The sequence below is a fragment of the Heterocephalus glaber genome, unplaced genomic scaffold, assembly GCF_053883595.1.
Source record: "Heterocephalus glaber isolate CG9 unplaced genomic scaffold, H.glaber_assembly_v1.0 deba00000936, whole genome shotgun sequence".
Lineage (NCBI taxonomy): Eukaryota > Metazoa > Chordata > Mammalia > Rodentia > Bathyergidae > Heterocephalus > Heterocephalus glaber.
Genome location: NW_028258172.1, coordinates 968,530 through 987,468, shown reverse-complemented (window position 1 = coordinate 987,468; position 18,939 = coordinate 968,530). Strand labels below are relative to the sequence as shown.

The window sequence follows — 18,939 nt, the reverse complement described above, 5'->3', positions numbered from 1 at the left end:
TCTTATTTGCAGACAAAGTAGATTTCAAACCAAAACTAATTAAGAGAGACAAAGATGGCCACTACAGCCTTGTGAAGGGAACAATCCAAGAGGAAGAGATGACAATCCTAAATATATATGCACCAAATATGAATGCCCCCAACTATACAAAACAAATATTAATAGACATGAAAAACCAAATACACACTAACACAGTTGTAGTGGGGGACCTCAATACCCCACTATCACAAATAGACAGATCATCTAGGCAAAAAGTTAACAAGGAAATTCTAGAACTGAACCAAGCTATTGAACAAATGGACTTAATAAATGTTTACAGAGTGTTCCACCCCACAAAATCAGAATACACATTCTTTTCGGCTGCACATGGGTCATTCTCCAGAGTAGACCACATGCTAGCTCATAGGACATGTCTAAGTAAATGTAAAAGAATTGAAGTTACCCCCTGTATATTATCAGACCACAGTGCAATAAAATTGGAGATCAATAACATAAGAAACCGCAAAACCCCAACAAACACATGGAAACTGAATAACACCCTCTTGAACAAACAATGGGTCACAGAAGTAATTAAAGAAGAAATTAAACAGTTTCTACAAGTAAATGAAAATGCCAGTAAAACATACAGGAATCTATGGGACACAATGAAAGCATGGGAAATTCATAGCAGTGAATGCCCATATTAGGAAAACAGAGAAAACTCAGATAAATAACCTAATGCAGAACCTCAAGCTCCTAGAAAAAGAAGAGCATAACGAATCTAAAGCTCTTACAAGAGAAGAAATTATAAAGATTAGGGCAGAAATCAATGCAATGGAGACTAAGAGAACAATACAAAAAAATCAATGAATCAAACACTTGGTTTTTTGAAAGAATAAATAAAATCGATAAACCATTAGCCAACCTTATCAAAAACAGGAAAGAGGCCGGGGATTTGGCTCAGTGGTTTTGCCACCTGCTGCGCAAGCGCAAGGACCCGAGTTCGATCTCTGGTACCAAAAAAAAAAAAAAAAAAAAAAAAAAAGAAAGAAAGAAAAGGCACAAATCCATGCAATTAAGAATGAAAAAGGTGAAGTCACAACAGATCCAACAGAAATCCAGAGGATCAATACCTACTTCGAGAACCTCTACTCCAATAAAATGGAAAACACAGAAGAAATGGGAAGATTCCTAGATACATACAAATTGCCAAAGTTAAATGAAGAAGATATAGAAATTCTAAACACCCCAATTACAATGAGTGAAGTTGAAAATGTAATAAAATATTTACCAACAAAGAAAAGCCCAGGTCCAGAGGGCTTCATGGCTGAATTTTACAAGACATTTAAAGAAGAACTAACATCATTACTCTTAAAACTCATCAAGGAAATTGAAAGGGAAGCAATACTTCCAAATTCATTTCTGGAAGCAAGTGTTACTTTCATTCCAAAACCAGGGAAAGACCCAATCTAAAAAGAGAACTACAGGACAATCTCCCTAATGAACATAGATGCAAAAATCCTCAACAAGATACAGCAAACAGAATACAGAGGGTCATCCAGAAGATCATACACACTGACCAAGTTGGATTTATCCCAGGGATGCAAAGATGGTTCAACATTCGTAAATCAATAAATGTAATACACCATATTAACAGAGTCAAGGACAAAACCCATATGATCATCTCAATAGATGCAGAAAAAGCATTTGACAAAATCCAACACCCATTCATGAAAAAACCCTACAGAAAATTGGAATAGAAAGTCTTTATCTTCACCTGATTAAGGCTATCTATGAAAAACCAACAGCCAACATCATACTAAATGGTCAAAAACTGAAAACATTCATGCTAAAATCAGAAACAAGACAAGGATGCCCACTATCACCACTCCTGTTCAATATAGTTCTGGAAACATTAGCCATAGCCATTAGAAAAGAGAAAGAAATAAAAGGAATAAAGATAGGAAAAGAAGAAATTAAATTGTCATTATTTGCTGATGATATGATACTTTACATAGAAGACCCAAAAAACTCTGCTAAAAGACTTCTAGATTTAATTGACAGATTCAGTATAGTAGGTGGATGCAAGGTCAACACTCAAAAAACAATAGCCTTCTTGTACACAAATAACAGTCTCACTGAGAGAGAAATTAGGGAAACAGTTCCATTTACAATAGCATCCAAAAAAAATGAAATATCTAGGTATAAATCTAACAAAGGAAACAAAAGACCTCTACACTGAAAACTACAGCACTCTGAAAAAAGAGATTGTAGAGGATACAAGAAAATGGAAAGACATCCCTTGCTCCTGGGTAGGAAGAACCAATATAGTGAAAATGGCCATACTTCCAAAATTTCTATATAGATTCAATGCAATGCCAATTGCAATTCCAACAATATACTTCACAGAACTAGAGAAAACAATCCAAAAATTCATTTGGAACCAGAAGAGACCTAGAATAGCTAAAGCAATTCTAAGCAACAGAGACATGGCTGGGGATATCACAATCCCCAACTTGAAACTATACTACAAAGATACTGTGATAAAATCAGCATGGTACTGGCAAAGGAACAGACCTGAGGATCAGTGGAATAGATTAGAAGATGCAGAAGCAACTCCAGACATGCTCAACCACCTCATCTTTGACAAAGAAGCCAACCACCATCACAGGAGGAAAGATAGCCTATTTAATAAATGGTGTTGGAAAAACTGGATTTCAACCTTCCAAAGACTGAAACTAGACTAATACCTATCACCATGCACTAAACTAAGATTGAAGTGGATTAAAGATCTAAATATTAAGACAGAAGCACTAAACTTCCTGGAAGATAAGTTAAGTAGAACTCTTGAAGACATTGGTATAGGAAAAGACTTCGTGAACAAAACCTCAGCAGCACGGGAACTAGCAAAAAAGTCAACAACTGGGATCTCATCTTATTAAAAAGCTTCTGCACTTCAAAAGAAACCACCAACAGAGCTAACAGACAACCTACAATATGGGAAAAAATTTTAACAGCTGTGCCTCAGATAAAGGACTACTATCTAGAATATATAAAGAATTGAAAAAAATCAGACCCCCCAAATTCAAAGACCCAATTCAAAAATGGGCATCTGAAATGAACAGACCTTTCTCAGATAAAGAAGTAAAAGCAGAAAACAAATATATGAAAAAATGTTCAATATCACTGGTCATTCAAGAGATGCAGATGAAAACAATACTGAGATTCCACCTCACCCCAGAAAGAATGGCTGCTATCAAGAAACCAACAAATAACAAATGCTGGTGGGGTTGTGGGGAGAAAGGAACCCTTCTCCATTGTTGGTGGGAGTGCAGACTGGTGCAACCAACCACTGTGGAAGTCAGTATGGAGATACCTCAAAGAACTAGGACTAGAGGTCCCATTTGACCCAGCTATTCCCCTGCTGGGTATCTTCCCAAAAGAATGAAAATAATCATACCACAGTGATATATGTGCAGCCATGCATATAGCGGCACAGTTTGTAATAGCTAAAGTGTGAAAGCAGCCCAAGTGCCCATCAGCTGGAAACTGGATAAAGAAAATGCAGTTTTTTTGTAAAATGGAGTACTACTCAGCCATAAAGAATGAAAAACTAGAGTCATTTATAGCTAAATGGATGCATATTGAGGCCATACTCTTAAGTGAAATAAATAGAACACACATGTGTAAATACCAAATAGTTTCTCTAGTGTGAGAAACTGATAGTGTAAACAAGGGTTAAAATGATTAAAATGAATAATTGATAATTTGAAATAGGAAAAAAGGTCCAAAGATGAAGTAGTGAAGGGAGGGGAAGGGGAAAGGAAAAACTATGAGAAAAGAAAAAAAGAAACGGAAACAAAATCTATGTAAATAGGGAAGGGTGGAGAGTGTGAAGGGCTCACAGGTAATGGGGAAAAAATAAGAACCAAGATACATCATGTAGAGTTACAAACACCCAATGATAAATGTAAACGAATTGTATACTTAAAATGCACCAATAAAAGAACTAAAAAAAGAAAAAAGAAAAGAAAACCTGCTGCACATCAGCGGTGTAATCTTGGGAATGGTCAAAAAAATGATTAAAATGAATAACTGATAATTTGAAACAGGAAAAAAGGTCCAAAGATGAAGGAGTGAAGGGAGGGGAAGGGGAAAGGAAAAAGTACAAGAAAAGGGAAAAAAAATGGAAATGAAATCTATGTAAATAGGGAAGGGTGGAAGGGGTGAAGGGTGCACAGGTAATGGGGAAAAAATAAGAACCAAGATATATCACGTACAGGTACACCACCCAATGATAAATGTAAATGAATTGTATTCCTAAAATGTACCCATAAAAGAACTAAAAAAAAAAATTCATGGCTTATCCATATGGTGAAAAGCTATGCTGTCACACAAAAGAATGAGTCATTTCTTTTTACATGTAGTGTGTGATAGAAAAACAGGGTGAATATTTAAAATTTTTAAAAAGTATCACAATAAAAGCCATAATTCCATTAATCTCCCTCAATATATTCCTTCTGGCTTTGAACACACCAATTCCATCATTCTTGTCACTTCCTGAAGCAGTTCTGGAAGTCGTCTTCTCTAAATATCTTTAGTTGAGCTGTTGTGGCTCACCCCATGTCTTGAATAACTTGAAAATATTTACCTTGCATGGTCATTTTGACCTTGGGGAGCAGCCAGAATCTTCATGGTGCAGGATCTGGTGAATTAGGTGGGTCAGGACAAAATGTAATGTTTCCATTTGACAGAAATTTCCGTAAATGTTTTGAATCAATTCAGACAGCCACAAACTTCAGAAAGTGGCAAGAACAAGGTGATAAGTGCACTCAACTCAAAGGGGATTATTTTGAAGGGGGAGTTAATGGTAATGTGTCTTTTATTGCAAATTTTTTTTTAACATTTAAATACATAACATAGTTTTTGATCAGCCCTTATGTATGAAAATATCTTCAAAGTTTATTTTTTAGTAAGTAAAACAAATTGTAGAATGATGTGCAGAATATGTTAACATTTGTGTATAAAAAGGAAGAGGCAGAAAAATATAGTACTTACTAATTGATATACATTGCATATCTCTGGAAAGATTCTAAACAAACTGATTAGTCATCACGTGTGAAGCAAAATGGGTGACTAAGAAACAAAAATAGGTGAGAGAGTTTTCACTGTATACCATTTCATATATGATGGATTTTGAGCCTTGTTGAATACATTACTAATTTAAAATACATTTTAAAATGAGTTTTAGCCAGACATGGTGGTGCACACTTGTAATGCCAGTGCTGGGTGGGGGCAGGGCTCTGAGGCAAGAGGATAGCAGCAAGTTCAAGGCCAGCCTGGGCTACAGAATGAGTTCAAGGTGAGCCTGAACTACACAATGAGACCCTGTCCCAAAAAATGAAACAAAATTTTTTTAGAAGAATCAAAATACATACATAAGCTTAATTTGTTCTGTAGGCTAATTGTTTGATCTAAATTAATACGTCAAGGGCTGGGGGTTTAGCTCAGTGGTTCTGCAACCTGTCTCCCAAGCCCAAGGTCTAGAGTTCTATCCCCAGTACCAAAATTTAAAAATAAAAAATAAATAAATTAATATGTGAAGCACTGTGTCCAATGCTTTACTTACCAAAATCATCATATTATCCTGGAGATGAGTAAATAGAATCTAGATAACAAAGCTAAGTTGAGGATAATAAATAATTAGAAATCTGATTTCTAGGTATAAAACTAATCAAAAAGCATAAGCATATAAAAATCAGAAATAAAACCAAACATAGTCACCTATGTTTTTCAGTCAACAAATGAGCTCAACACTACAAAGCTATTCACTTACTCACAATCTACTTAGGAATTAGATATCAGTTTTCCTAGACAATCATTTTGATCTTCCCAATAAAATTTTTCTTTATTGACAGAAACATGGTATTATAGAACTAGATCCTAGAAGATATTCTACAAAATGTGTACTGTAGAGAGCCATTCTACATAAATTTCTGAGGAAACATCATTTCATAATTAAAGTATGACTATAGCTGTCTAAGGCCTAATGTCACTTTGCCCGCAAGCTGGCTATGGCATGCGGAAACATAGCTGTTTTGCCTCAGGTCACAAGTTGAGGCCTCAAAGGTCCCGTGATACAGTGATGCTCAAGGGCAAGAGTACATCAGCTGAAGACATCCTGGGTTTTGAGAATGGAGTAGTAATAAAAAAGAGAAAGGTTTCACCTGAGGGAAGGACAAATTCTTTATTAGCCTGCTATCTTGTCCTACCTACTATTGTAAGACTGTTCTCCTTACTGCCTTCATCAACACAAGATCCTCATCAACATAGGATTACCACCACCCCCTAAGTCACCTGATACTCTCTCCTATTATTATGTGTACTCAATAAATAATGGCTAGCTCAGAGTGTCTTTGTCTTTGCCCACTCCGAGGCACCAACCTTCTGGCACCCCATGTACTTTGAAATTACGCAAGTCTCTATTATCTTTCTTTCTTTAGCCTTTACCGTCCCCCTTTCTAGGCAGTCAGAGGATTGATCGTCCTATGATAGTGTACCAAGTGTTTAGGTGGAAAACCAATCAGATATGCATTATGAAGATACAATGGCATTAGATGTCAAGAAGAACCTCTCAGTCTGAAAAAGGATAGAGACTTAACTACAGTATATGCAAGACACAGAGTAATACAATTTCCAAAAAATACGGGAAAATTGATAAACTCAAGAGTATTTCTAAATGCAAGGATCAGGGAATTTTTTATAAAAGTGACATTTAAGTTGGGACTAATGATGGAAGGAATACTATAAATACTCTTCAGAAAAAAATCATGAAAATAAGCATATTATAAGGCAGTTTCTTCATGGTTAAGTATCAACTAAGCAGAACAGATAATGATTGCTAAAGAAGAATTGAAGTGAAAAGAAAGACTTGCTGTAGGGACCAGAGAAAAAAGTAGGTCTCAAAGGAAGATTGGGGTTTGGACGGGAGGATAAAGAAGATGCTTAAGTTAGAAGAAATAGAAAATTACATGTAAAATATTTATATGCCTGACACACAGTATGTCAACATATATTTGCTAAATGAATTATATATCCAAAGGCCATCTTCTCTTTATTTAATCACTTAAGCAAGATCATAAAGTACAAATGACTCAGGGCAAAGGTGAATATATAAATGTATCAAATAATAATAATGTCCCTGCCAGAATGAGAAAAGATGAGTGTTTGATGACTCCCACCACCAAACATAGACAATCTTAAAAGATAATTGATAACTAGACTAGGCTTGATACCTTAGTTTATGGAATTCAGACAGTTAAAGCACTAAGAACCCTAATTTGGAAATGCATATACTAGAGCAGTGAAGGTGGTGATGGTGATCTAGTTCATTATTCCCCCCCCCACACACTTTTCTTTCCCAATTTATGCTGAAAGCCTAAGCAAGAAATATCTGTGGCTCCTTTAGGGCTCTGAAAGTAGAGCCATTAACTTAATCTTGAGAATGGACTAGATAGTCACATGTAATTTTTATTTTGAAGTTATATTTCTGCTCTTAGGTTTTCTGCCTGTCTTCCCTTTAAGCTAATTTGGAGACAATGTTCCCATCCTATTCTCCCATCCCATTTGTCCTCAATAGTTAGCAAAGATTACTATTTCTCTCATAAAATTTCTCTCAATACCCTGAAGAATGGGATGAGATCATTTACAAGTCACTGGTTTCTGTTTTACAAAGGTCCTTTTGGTAATATCCTCCTGGTTAAGTTGTCCAAATAATTAGAAGAAAAGCAGGTTAGTGGCTTTTTTATTAGAGGTAATTAAGTCCACTGAGAACAGTGTTAAATTAGAAGCAAATAAAATCTATGCTCTAGCCTTTCAGCCTTTGGACAAGCTAATTCAATCCTTCCAGGTCCCCTTTCACTTCACCTGGAAAGCATTTTAAGGACATCAAAGTACTAATTCTATCAGCAGTGTTCCTGAGAAAGAGTTCCAAACTGAGTAGGAAAAGGAAGTGAAACTAAGATTGTGACAAGCAGCACCCTCTGTCAAATACATTATGGCATTTCAGTTACCCAAATATCTTATAACATAGAATTATTAATCTGTATTCTATAGAGAAAGGCAATGCCCAGGGTAATTACTGGTAGTAATTTGGGTTTCAAAGCAGATCTTTGTGTTACCCCAAAACATCACAGTCTCCAACAGTTTAAAATCCAAACTTGGATATTATTTTCTTTGCTCAGTCATTATTACACTGGATAACAGAATGATGCTTAATAACTGTTTTTCTTCACAGTGAATACAATACCAAAGGAAATAAGACATTCTTTTTGCCATCTGTTTGAATGTGATTTATTTTCCCCAAAATTCTTAAGGTCCACAAAAGACAGCTCCACCAAGAGGTTGAGCAAGTCCACTATCTCCAGCAATCACAGTATTTCTGCCCAATCTTCCACCTACACAGAGAACTGACCACCTTGGCCAGGTCTTAAAGGGCCTGAGCAGGGCCTAGGCTTGGACTTCCTCTTTTAACCAAGCTAAACTGTTCCTTAATGAACTGGTAAACTCAAGAAGCTCTTACCCACAGCTCCTTCCAGGATCTCTTGATCCTAATTTCCAATAACCTAGGCTCCCACTTGTCCCTCCTCCCTCTTTCTAGAAGCATCTCTTAATACTCTCTAGTTATCTGGGGTGGCTTGTTCTCTGGCTGCCACTTTGACTGTGTGGGGTTAAGTCAGAGACAAACCTCACTGCTTAAGGAGGATTGAGAGCACTAAACCAGGGCAGACTAAACCAGACAAATCCATCTATTTTTGACCTCTTTCACTTTTTCAAGAAGCCTCCTCAAAAGTACCTCCTCCCCTTTTTAGTCCCTTTTTGCCCAGTCTTTAGTGAAGTCATTTTCCCCGAGTTTCATTTGATTTCAGTGTTTTTACCCTTCCGCTCCCCTCTCCCCTTGCTAAAACCCAAAGATAAGTAGGCGGGTGTGGTGCAGGGGAGGTGGGGGGGGGGTAACCTAAACCGAGATGAGAGTGGGTGGGTTCTAATCTCGGTGTCACTTACCGCTCTTGTCTCTAGCTGAGGACTCCTGAAGCGTCTAAAGCTCATGCTGTCCTCCTGTAGGCTCATACTCCTGAGCTGATCGCAAAACAGCTGTTCCACTCACACTCGCCCCTTGGCTACATTCTCCTACTTTCTCTTTCACGGTCCCCCACTTCCCCTTTTTCTTCCAGCTGGAAAACAGGGAAGAAGGAGAAAAGAGAGGGAGTCTCTTCAGACTCAGCTGGGCCACCCTCAGAACAAGGAAAACAAAGATCTCTAGTATCCAGTCCAAAAATTAGGTCCGGCAGAGCCTACTTCCTAGAAAGAATGCTTTCCCTAAAGTCAGTTAAAAATTAAAGTGGGTTCGCTGGGATGAAGAGGCCAACACTGAATATCCTCCGTTCCCCTTTTACCTTTACCAATTCAGTTCCGGCCAAGGCCACTCTCCACCCAGTCTCTGAACTCCGCACACCCTTGAAAAGAAGGACAGAGGTAGGGGCTAAGAAAACAGCCCAAAACCTGAAAACACTGTTGAGGAACCCAGGACGAGATATCACAAGAGGATCCCTTCAACGCTGCGGTGGCAGCCCCACACCCCAGCTCTTTCCTAAAAGGAAAGAAGGGAGGAGAAAATGCCGATGATTGGTCGATACACTTAGGAGAACACCAGCCCGGGACAAGAGCTTCAAGGAAAAACAGCAGCAACTCTTTGCAGGTCCTCTGGGGCGGGGTTTCTTAGAGGCTCCTGGCTGTCCCACTGCGGACCTCAAGACCCACACAGGTCAGAACGTGAAGTGCTCTCTAGGCAACCTGAGTGGATGGAGTGATTTCGTCTTTCTCCGCCCCGGCTAGGCCAGACAAGAGGTGTGACTATGGTAAGGACTCCACCTAGGGTGGAGTTCCTTAAAAGAGACCTGAAGCCGCAGAAGGAGAAAGCAAACTAGGAAGAGACAGAGAAGGGTGGGGCTAAAAAGGAGGAGGGAGAAGAAAGGGAGTGGGGCGGAGCCCTGGGGAGAGCTGGCCTCGCCCCTGTTGGCGGTCTGTCTCCAGCAGCAGCAGGCACAATTGGAATCAATTTCGGTTCCTTACCCGTCCCAGAAAAAGGCTTGATCACCTATCTATCCGGGTTATGCCAACTCTCTAGGGAAGGAAGAAAGCGGTGTGAGAATTGGGGATGGGGGCTATACTGGAAAAAAGGGATGAAAAAAGAGGAGAGGATAAAGCTGGCAACTAGAAGCTGTATTTCCCCTCCTATCTTTTCATAGTAACGTGTGACAGCAGCAAAGACATCAAGGACCCTGTGTGTTCTCAGGGAGGAGGCTAAGAGTAAAAGAGATTGGAGCTAGATGCGTTTTCTAGCAAGAGATAAGGGAAGGAGGTGAGGGTGAAGAAGTGGGTGGATAAGAAGGAGGAATTGAAGATGAATTGCAAATACTGCAGCATGTGATACCATAGCTCTAAGAATAGAGTTATCAACCCCTTGAGACAGCCTCTCAGCCAGGTATTGGCTAAGATCCCCTTAGAGCTGAATCCATAGGTTAAGAGCCATGTTTCCAGAATTTCTGGACCATGCCTAGCTCATTTTAATGAGGTCAGAAAGTTACACTCAAACAAGGCCCCTTTTCAGTGCCTCTTCCTTAGCACAACTCTTTTAAAGGGGAGGAAATAGATGAGAGAGGAGAAACAAATCAGAAGGAAGGGAGCAGGGAAGTAGGAGAAATAATAATAGCCACCACCTAATATGGGCAAGTCAGTGGACCAGGTGTTTTTCCATTCATCATTTATTCCTAGTAACAATTCTGGACAGTATATATTTATACTCTCTGTGCCCCCTTTTTTTAAAATGAAAAAAAATTGAGGGTCACTATCTAGTACTTTCCAATAGGTATGTCCAGTTGCCTAATTAGTATTTCTACCTGAATGCCTTCTAAGTATCGTTTTTTTTCCCCCAAGCACACCCTTTTCTTCCTCCCATAGTTCATCAACCACCTAAATGCGACCACCCTGAACTTTAGCATTCAAAGGAACACCATGGGACTCATCCCTTAATCTGCTATGATCTGGCCCCTACATATCCCTCCAGCAGCAAAGCTTTTGATGCTATCCTAGGTTTTATTTCATCAATCCCCTGAGCAAACCCCCGAGAATCCTAGGCTGTTTCTATGCTGCAATAACCACTTTCTCTGTCTGAAATGGCCTAAATGGCCTAAATTCTTCACCTTCGATGCTCATAGTCATACCCCCCTCCCTGACTTAATTCCTTCAAGGAAAATTAAAATTTAAAATTTCCTCTGTGTCTTTCTCCACCTCAGGGAACATGGTTGTTGATATAATTGCCTTTCCTTATTAGACTACAAAGTCCCAAAGATTAGGTATTGAGTGTTATATTTTCTGTAATTTGGATACCAGATATTATTGCTATTATGAACCATAATAGTCGTGATACTTTAACTATGTGCCAAGCTCTGTTCTCAATCTCATGTATATTATCGACTCTTTCTGAAAATCTTATAGACAGATATTATTGCTATCATCATTTTATAAATGAGGAAACAAAGGTACAGAGATAAAATAGCATCCTTATATATATGTTGCATGAAAGAATGTTCCTGTAGTAGGAATTCTACAAATATCTTCCTATTTCAGAATACCATGTCTCTCTCCAATCACTCCCCAACCCATGCCCAACTTACAAAATAAGATATATTGACATATAGATACATGTATACAACTCTCTACACGTTCCTTAAAAAAAGATTCACTTTTTCCCTTGGATCTTCAGTTTCTTAATGTATAAAATTTGGGGAATACTATTCAATATGCAATTTTCAATACTCCAACCGAGGTTGTTTTCAGTAATACCAGAAAATTTTAGATTCAAGTGTGTGAAAGGCATTGGATTGTTTATATCAAAAACAAATGCACATTTGTGATGTGTAGATGAGGGTGTTTACATAACTAGTAAAATTTAGAACAGACATTACAATTCCCTATCTAGGCTAGGTGTGTCATGTACCATCATGAGTTCCTTCAATCTGGAAAAGTTTCTCAAGAAAATCTATCAATTTACAGGTTGCTAAACAGTTTATATTCTTTTAAAAGTTTTTCTGGTTAAGTAATTTATTTTAGCCCCTATTTTTTTTTGTCTGCTTCAACTTTTTTGTGTAGAAAACATGATCTCAGATAGCAAATTCAAGTTTTGAAACATAAATTATTGAACCTTGGTAAAAGCAAACTTGAAATTCTTTCCCATCCAGTATTCCATCCAATTCATCAGTAAACCATATTGAGCACTTGTGCTAAATCAAGACCTATGGTAGGTGTTAGGGGGACAAATGAAACATCCATTCTCACCAAGAGGCTCCAATGGGGAAGCCTTTGGTTTCATAATACTCAGCCTATGATAATAGACTACCACATTTTCTTTGAGTCTTTCAGAGATGGTTTTTATCTCCCTCAAACTAGCACTCAAAATGACTCAGGGAGTTAGGAATTTTTCTTTATAATTTTTTTGTCTTTTATAATCATCATGTGGCTAATGTTGTCTATGTCAGATGAAAGGTTGTGAAGGAGTAAATTATGACAACTGGAAGTTGAGATCAGTTTCCCTCCATAGGAAGTACCACAAGCTCTCTTTTCTTTAGCTAGCTTAAGAAATAAAAGCCAAAGGGCCAGGGATTTAGCTCAGTGATTTCGCCACCTGCGGCTCAAGCTCGAGGACCTGAGTTCGATCCCCAGTACCACCACCCCCCCCAAAAAAGCCAAAGAGCAGCCAGAAGTATCTTCGACTCCTTCCATTCCACCCTAAGCCCAAGAAAGACTGATTGCTTAAAGCAGCAGCCTTTACTTTCCTCTATATACCTCAAAAACCCGATGATGAAGATAAGAACCAAATTATGTCTCAAACTGAATGATAGATAGTTGAGAAATATGCAGACACTGCAAGTTTCAAGGCTCACAAAGTGCAGTTCTTCTCTTTCCTTCTTCCTCTTCATTCTTCTGCATCTTCTTTTCCTCCTGAAAGCCTACTCACAAACTGCCAGAGTGGAGCCCAATCCTGAGTGCTGGAGGGGAGGAGGAAAAGACTCAGTAAGAGGATTCCACCATCCCAGCTCCCAATATAATGACAAAAAATAATTTTTTTAAAGAAGGCTTGAAGAGCTTGATCTGAGGGGAATGTGGGACAGAATAGGGTAGAGGGAGAGAAGGAGGAAAAGAGAGGAGAGTTAGAGGCCCAGCTGCCCTAAGAAGGGGAGAGAGATCAAAAACAATAAAATTTGCATTCTTAAGTCACTGTTGTTCAGTGAAAAATAAAAATGTTTCTGAAGTCAGACCTAGAAGGTGTAAAATTTTCCTTTTCATCCACTTTTTTTCTTGCTTTACTGTTCCCCAGAGGGCATATTCCCTGTAGAAGCTCAGCTAGAATCAGACCTCTTGGCTTTCTGCTGATATTGTACCATTGTTACATTCTGCACCTGTCCCAGAGGACAGCACTAAGTTTTCTGCCAGGATAGGATAAAGATATGCTGAAAAAGGAAATCCAGCCGAGAGAAAAACTGAAAAGAGATTGTGAGAACAGACTTAGTTTACAATATTAGACATATTTAGATATGCCTTCACATCTCTAAACATCAATTTTCTCACCTGTTTCCTATTCAGAGATACTGTTCACAGAATTGTCAAAAACAGTAAGTAAGATGCAGAGGTAGCTTTACAGTGATATTAATAAATCTAAGCTTTAGTCCCTTTTCCAAGGCTCTGGAAAGAATAAAATAATGTGTGTTTTTTTTAGAGACAGTCCCCATAGTTTAAAGCTTCAGTCTCTACAAAGTGTACATCGGCTACTGATGAGATTTTAGCTTACAAAATAGTATCTGCTTAGTATGAAGGAAGCTCTAATAAAGGCTATTATTCTTACCATTGACAGCTATGAAAACTATGAACTTGAAGTTAAGATTTTTTCTGACCATAGTTGTGAGGATCATGCTCCATGTTCCTAATATCCCTTGTCCCTATACATATAAATAAATCAAGTTATAAAAAGTAGTAACTGAATTTCTTGCTCACATTCAAAGGAATGGTTAAATTCACCTTAGGAATAACCAATGGTTCAGTACCATATAGCCAAGGTTTGAAATTCTTCTGGCACAGCATTATTTCATGTACGTTCTAGCAGGCACTCTAACTTCCATAAGTTAAGTTGTGCCTGGGGCTGCTAATTTTATGACCAAAGAGCTTGGCTTGGGTGTGTTTATATGTGTGTGTGTGTGTGTGTGTGTGTGTGTGTGTGTTAGGAATAGGGGGTTGGGTATATTTAGATTTTCACTTCATTTTAGATCCCAGAAGCTACCACACCCATACACTGGAGGAAAGGGGAGGGTTTATAATAGAAACTAAGAAAAACCAGAAAAACCTGGAGGCTCAGCCTCACCTGCAGGAAAGGGATAACATCCTTGGCCTTGTCCTCAAAGTGTATATTAATGAGTTAGTTGAGTGTTCTGTTGTTGAGTGTACAAAAAAAACTCCATTAATTTTTGCTTTCATATTTCACAAATAAATATATGAGACTGTTTCAGGAAATATATAAATAGAGCAGAAACTCTTGGATCACTGAGCTAATCTAGAGAAGTGCCAGGGATCCAAAAGCCCCAAACGCAAGGTTTTATAGCTTTTTTGTTACATACCACAAACAATTCTCACTTTCCCAACAGAGAGGTGGTGTCCATCTCCCACTTTTTCCCAAACCAATAGGATATTTCCCTTTACCCTTATGTCCACTTTAGTTTGATCACTTCCCTCAGAAAGTAAAAATAAGAAAGGAAAGAGGTAGTATTTTTGGTGTGTTCTTAAAAATCTGTCAATACATTTACTGAAATGTTGAAGCTTCATTCTTTACTTTCTGTTTTTGTTGTTGTTTTTGTTTAACCATATAGCCCTGCATTGTGGTAGTCTGTTTTCCTCAAGTCAGTACAGTACCAAAAACATAGTCGGAGCAGTCTTATGTGGAACCACAATGACAGGACATTTCCTTCTCAAGTCAGGACAGCAGTGGATTTAAAAGAATACAGCAGGCATATTAGCCTTACTAAAGTGAAATAAATGGTTTGATCAAGAAAGAAATTCTAATTAGTATGTCATGGAAATATAGGTGATGACACTTGTTTACTTGGTGGAAACAAATGGCTGAAATGATCAAGACTATGTGAACAAGTGGAGTGATTATCCACAAACATGTTGAAAATAAAACTTTGAACCACACATATTACCCAGTCATAGAATGTTGGTGTAGGTAGGCCTGAAGAGGTTATTCTAATATGTGGTATGCATACTAACAGTGGTATGAAAGATTATTTTAGGTGGTACATAGATAAATATTTTCTAATAGTACTTATTTATTTTATGGCACTTACAATTCATGGAGATTAAAACTGGTTTCCCATTTATGATAGAGATATTTTAATGAGATCTATTTAGCAAAAGTAATTTACTTAAAGAAATATACCAAGTAAATAATGGTATAAGTAGTATTCAGATATGGTCTAAATCATGAAAGTGGAACATAAATAGTTTAACTTTAGCAAGACCAGCGTGAATCCAATTTCTCTCCCAATTCAACACCTTGATTTAGAGGACAATTTGACTCTCAAATCCATAAATACAAAGCCAACTTCTGTCCTTTTCCTGTGCCGATAGCAGTATCCTTAATTAGACATGGCATGTTTTCCACTGAGCATAGGTAGTTTTCTACTTTTCTCCCTTGAATCTTCTTTTCTGTGAGGGGGCCCTCTTCTGGCTCCTTTTGTTTGTTGTTGCTGTTGTAGTTGTTGCACTGGGGGTTGAATCTATGAATTTACCAGCAAGCTACACACCCATTTTTTTTTCTTATTTTAAAACTGGGTCTCTGTGTAAGTCGCTAAATTGCCTACGGTGGGCTTGAGTTATGGCTTGTATCTAGATGTGTTCCTAAAGCCTCAGGAGGTCATAGGTGTGGCTTTTCAGAGGTGGTTGGATCTAGGCTGTGTGATGCTGAGATTAAGTGCATGATGCTGGGATTAAGGGTGCCCCACCTTGGCTATGGGTGGCAATAATCAATAGGCTTGTAGCCTGTATAGAATAAAAGGAACAGAAAGAAGATGCTGTTGGTCACTGCTTGCTGCCTGCTGCCTTCTGCCTACTCCACTGGCCATGAACTATTTCTCCTCTGTGATGCCCCTCTGCCAAGCAGCCCTGCCCTGGAGCAAGCTGACTATGGACTGACACCTCTACAGACTATGAGCTAAATAAACCTTTCCTCCCTTAACTTGTGGGTATCAGGTATTTTTGACTCAGCAATGAGAAAAATAACTAAAACAGACTTTGGTACAGAGTGGGACCACTGCTGTGACACTACCTGACCATGTGGTTTAGGAGCCTTTGGAACTACAGTTTGGAAGCGTTTCCTATCCTCTTGCCACAGCCTCCTAGAGTGCTGGATTACAGTTGTACATGACTGTGCCCAGCTAATTCTGGCTTTTATAACACTGTGACATACCTCTTTCATAAGGTTCTACACTTTATAATACACTTATCTTTTTATGTGTCACTCTTATCCATTTGAGTATCAGCTACTTAAGGTTAGGATATTAATCATCAATAACTCAATCATCTTCATGCTTTCCACTCTAATCACAGTGCCAACTACAAAACAAGTATCAAATAAAAGTATTTTGAATGAAACAACTTAGAGCTAAAAGTACTGGGGCATTAAGCCCGGCTTCCCTCATTTACTAACTGTATGACATTGTACAAGTTATGTAGCTTATATGGGCCTCAGTTCACTCACTTGTAAAATAGAGATTATGATTGCACTTATCACTAAGAATAGAGAGCATTGTGCAACTTGTCGGTGTATGTGTGTGATACTAGGGATTGAACTCAGTGACTTCACACTGAACTACAACCCAAGCACCTTTTTTACTTTTAATATTGGGACAGGGTCTCACTAAATTGCCTAGGCTAGTCTAAATTTGTGATCCTTTTCCTTTAGTCTCACAGAGAGCTGAGATTACAGGCATGTACCACCACAACAAGCTAAGATTATGTAATTTTTTGGGCTTAAAACAACCCAAATTTATTCTTTTTAAATTAATTTTATTAGAACATATTTGGAATACATAATGATCACATTCATCTTAAGGAATTTGTACCTGAACATAATATATCTTAATTCTTTTTCCATTCCCCTCCTTTCCCTTCAATCCTTTTTCCCCTCCCCATTTACAAAACTTTTTTTGTATTGTTTTCAACAGCAAATAGGTAAATAAAAAAACATATCAACAACACTGGTCATTCACAAAATGGAAATTAAAACAACACTGAGATTCCATCTCACCCCAGAAAGAATGGCTATCATCAAGAAATCAACCAATAACAAGGCTGTGAGGTGAGGCTGTGGAGAAAAAGGAACCCTTCTCCACTGTTGGTGGGAGTGTAAATTGGCACAACCAATATGGAAATCAGTATGGAGACTCCTCAAAGAACTAAAACTAGAGGTTCCAGGGCTGGGGATTTAGCTCAGTGTTTCCACCGCCTGCCTCACAAACACAAGGTCCCAAGTTCAATCCTCGGTACCAAAAAAAAAAACAAAACAAAAAAACTAGAGATTCCATTTGACCCAGCTATTCTCCTTATAGGTATCTTCCTGAAAGAGTTAAAAACATCATACCATAGTGATATATGCACACTGATGTTTATAGCAGCAAAATGTATATTAGCTAAATCTTAGAAACAGTCCATATGCCCATCGATGAATGAATGCATAAAGAAAATGTGGTTTTTATATACAATGAAGTACTACTTTGCCGTAAAGAAGAATGAAGTTCAGACATTTTTAGGTAAATGGATGCATCTTGAGAGCATAATGTTAAGTGAAATAAATTAAACACACATGTTTAAATATTGCACTGTTTCTCTTTTGTGAGAAACTCAAAGGGTAAATGAGGACCACACGGGTGTAGGAAGAAAATGTTCAAATGGAGAGGGGAACAAGGGAGAGGGGAGGGGAAAGGGAAGGAAATAAATGAGGATAAAAAAGTAAAATAGCATTATGTAATTTAATACATGTATTGTAATATGCTTAGAACAATACTTGCCACAGAGTAAGCACTATGTAGTTTTGCTGTTACAAGTTGAGCATCCTTAATCTGAAAATCCAAAATCCTCCATAATCTGAAAGTTTTTGAATGCTGACATGAAACTGTAAATGGCAAATTCCACATCTGACTTCATGTAATAAGTTACAGTCAGAATTCAGGCACACTAAAGATATTATATAAAATGACATTCAAGCTCCTTGTGTAAAATGGACATGGGTTCCATCTCTAAGATATCTCATTAAGTATATATACAAACTCCAAAATCTTAAAAACTGGAATCCAAAATACTTCTCATCTACAGCACTTTGGATAAGGGATACTCAACCTTTATTATGTTGAATTAAATTACGCCTGTTTGAGATATGTACTTATGGGTCTTGGGACTCACCTCTTTTCTTTTTAATCTTTTTATATTGTGATCCTTCAAGTCTTCTTTCCTCTCCTCTTCTTTATCTTCTTTCCTCTCCCATGAACATTCCTGATTGCTCAATTCATTTCTTATATAACATAGCTTCCATACTGCCTTACCACCTACTATTCTGTGTGGTTAGAACAAGCTAATAAAAACCTGGGCAGTGATGCCATTGCACAGAGATCAAGGTATTTTACCAGATTGTTTACCAGGTAAACAAGTACAAGAGAGAGTAAATGTCTCTATTAACAAAAAGAAAAGAAAATAAATAAAAACAAAGGAAGATCAGCATATATTTAAATATGACAACGAAAAACTGGAAAAAACCCTAAATGTTCAAAAATGAGACATTTAATTGCTAAATTTTACTAC

The 18,939-nt window shown here is 37.8% G+C and overlaps 1 protein-coding gene across 5 annotated transcripts in view; it reads right to left on the bottom strand.

Annotated features, from left to right (window-relative positions):
- Nucleotides 1–18,939, bottom strand: part of Klf8 (KLF transcription factor 8) — a 376,029-nt gene that overhangs the window by 106,526 nt on the left and 250,564 nt on the right. Inside the window, exons 1-2 of one of the 5 annotated variants that reach the window (XR_015450112.1) lie at nt 9,435–9,983; nt 9,043–9,212 (exon numbers count right to left, since the gene is read on the bottom strand). The gene's annotated coding sequence lies outside the window, so the exon portion shown is untranslated. Of the gene's footprint in view, nt 1–9,042; nt 9,213–9,434; nt 9,984–18,939 lie in introns of those variants that run through there. The other 4 variants (XM_004873566.3, XM_021251253.2, XM_087208130.1 and 1 more) reach the window with 4 other exon arrangements.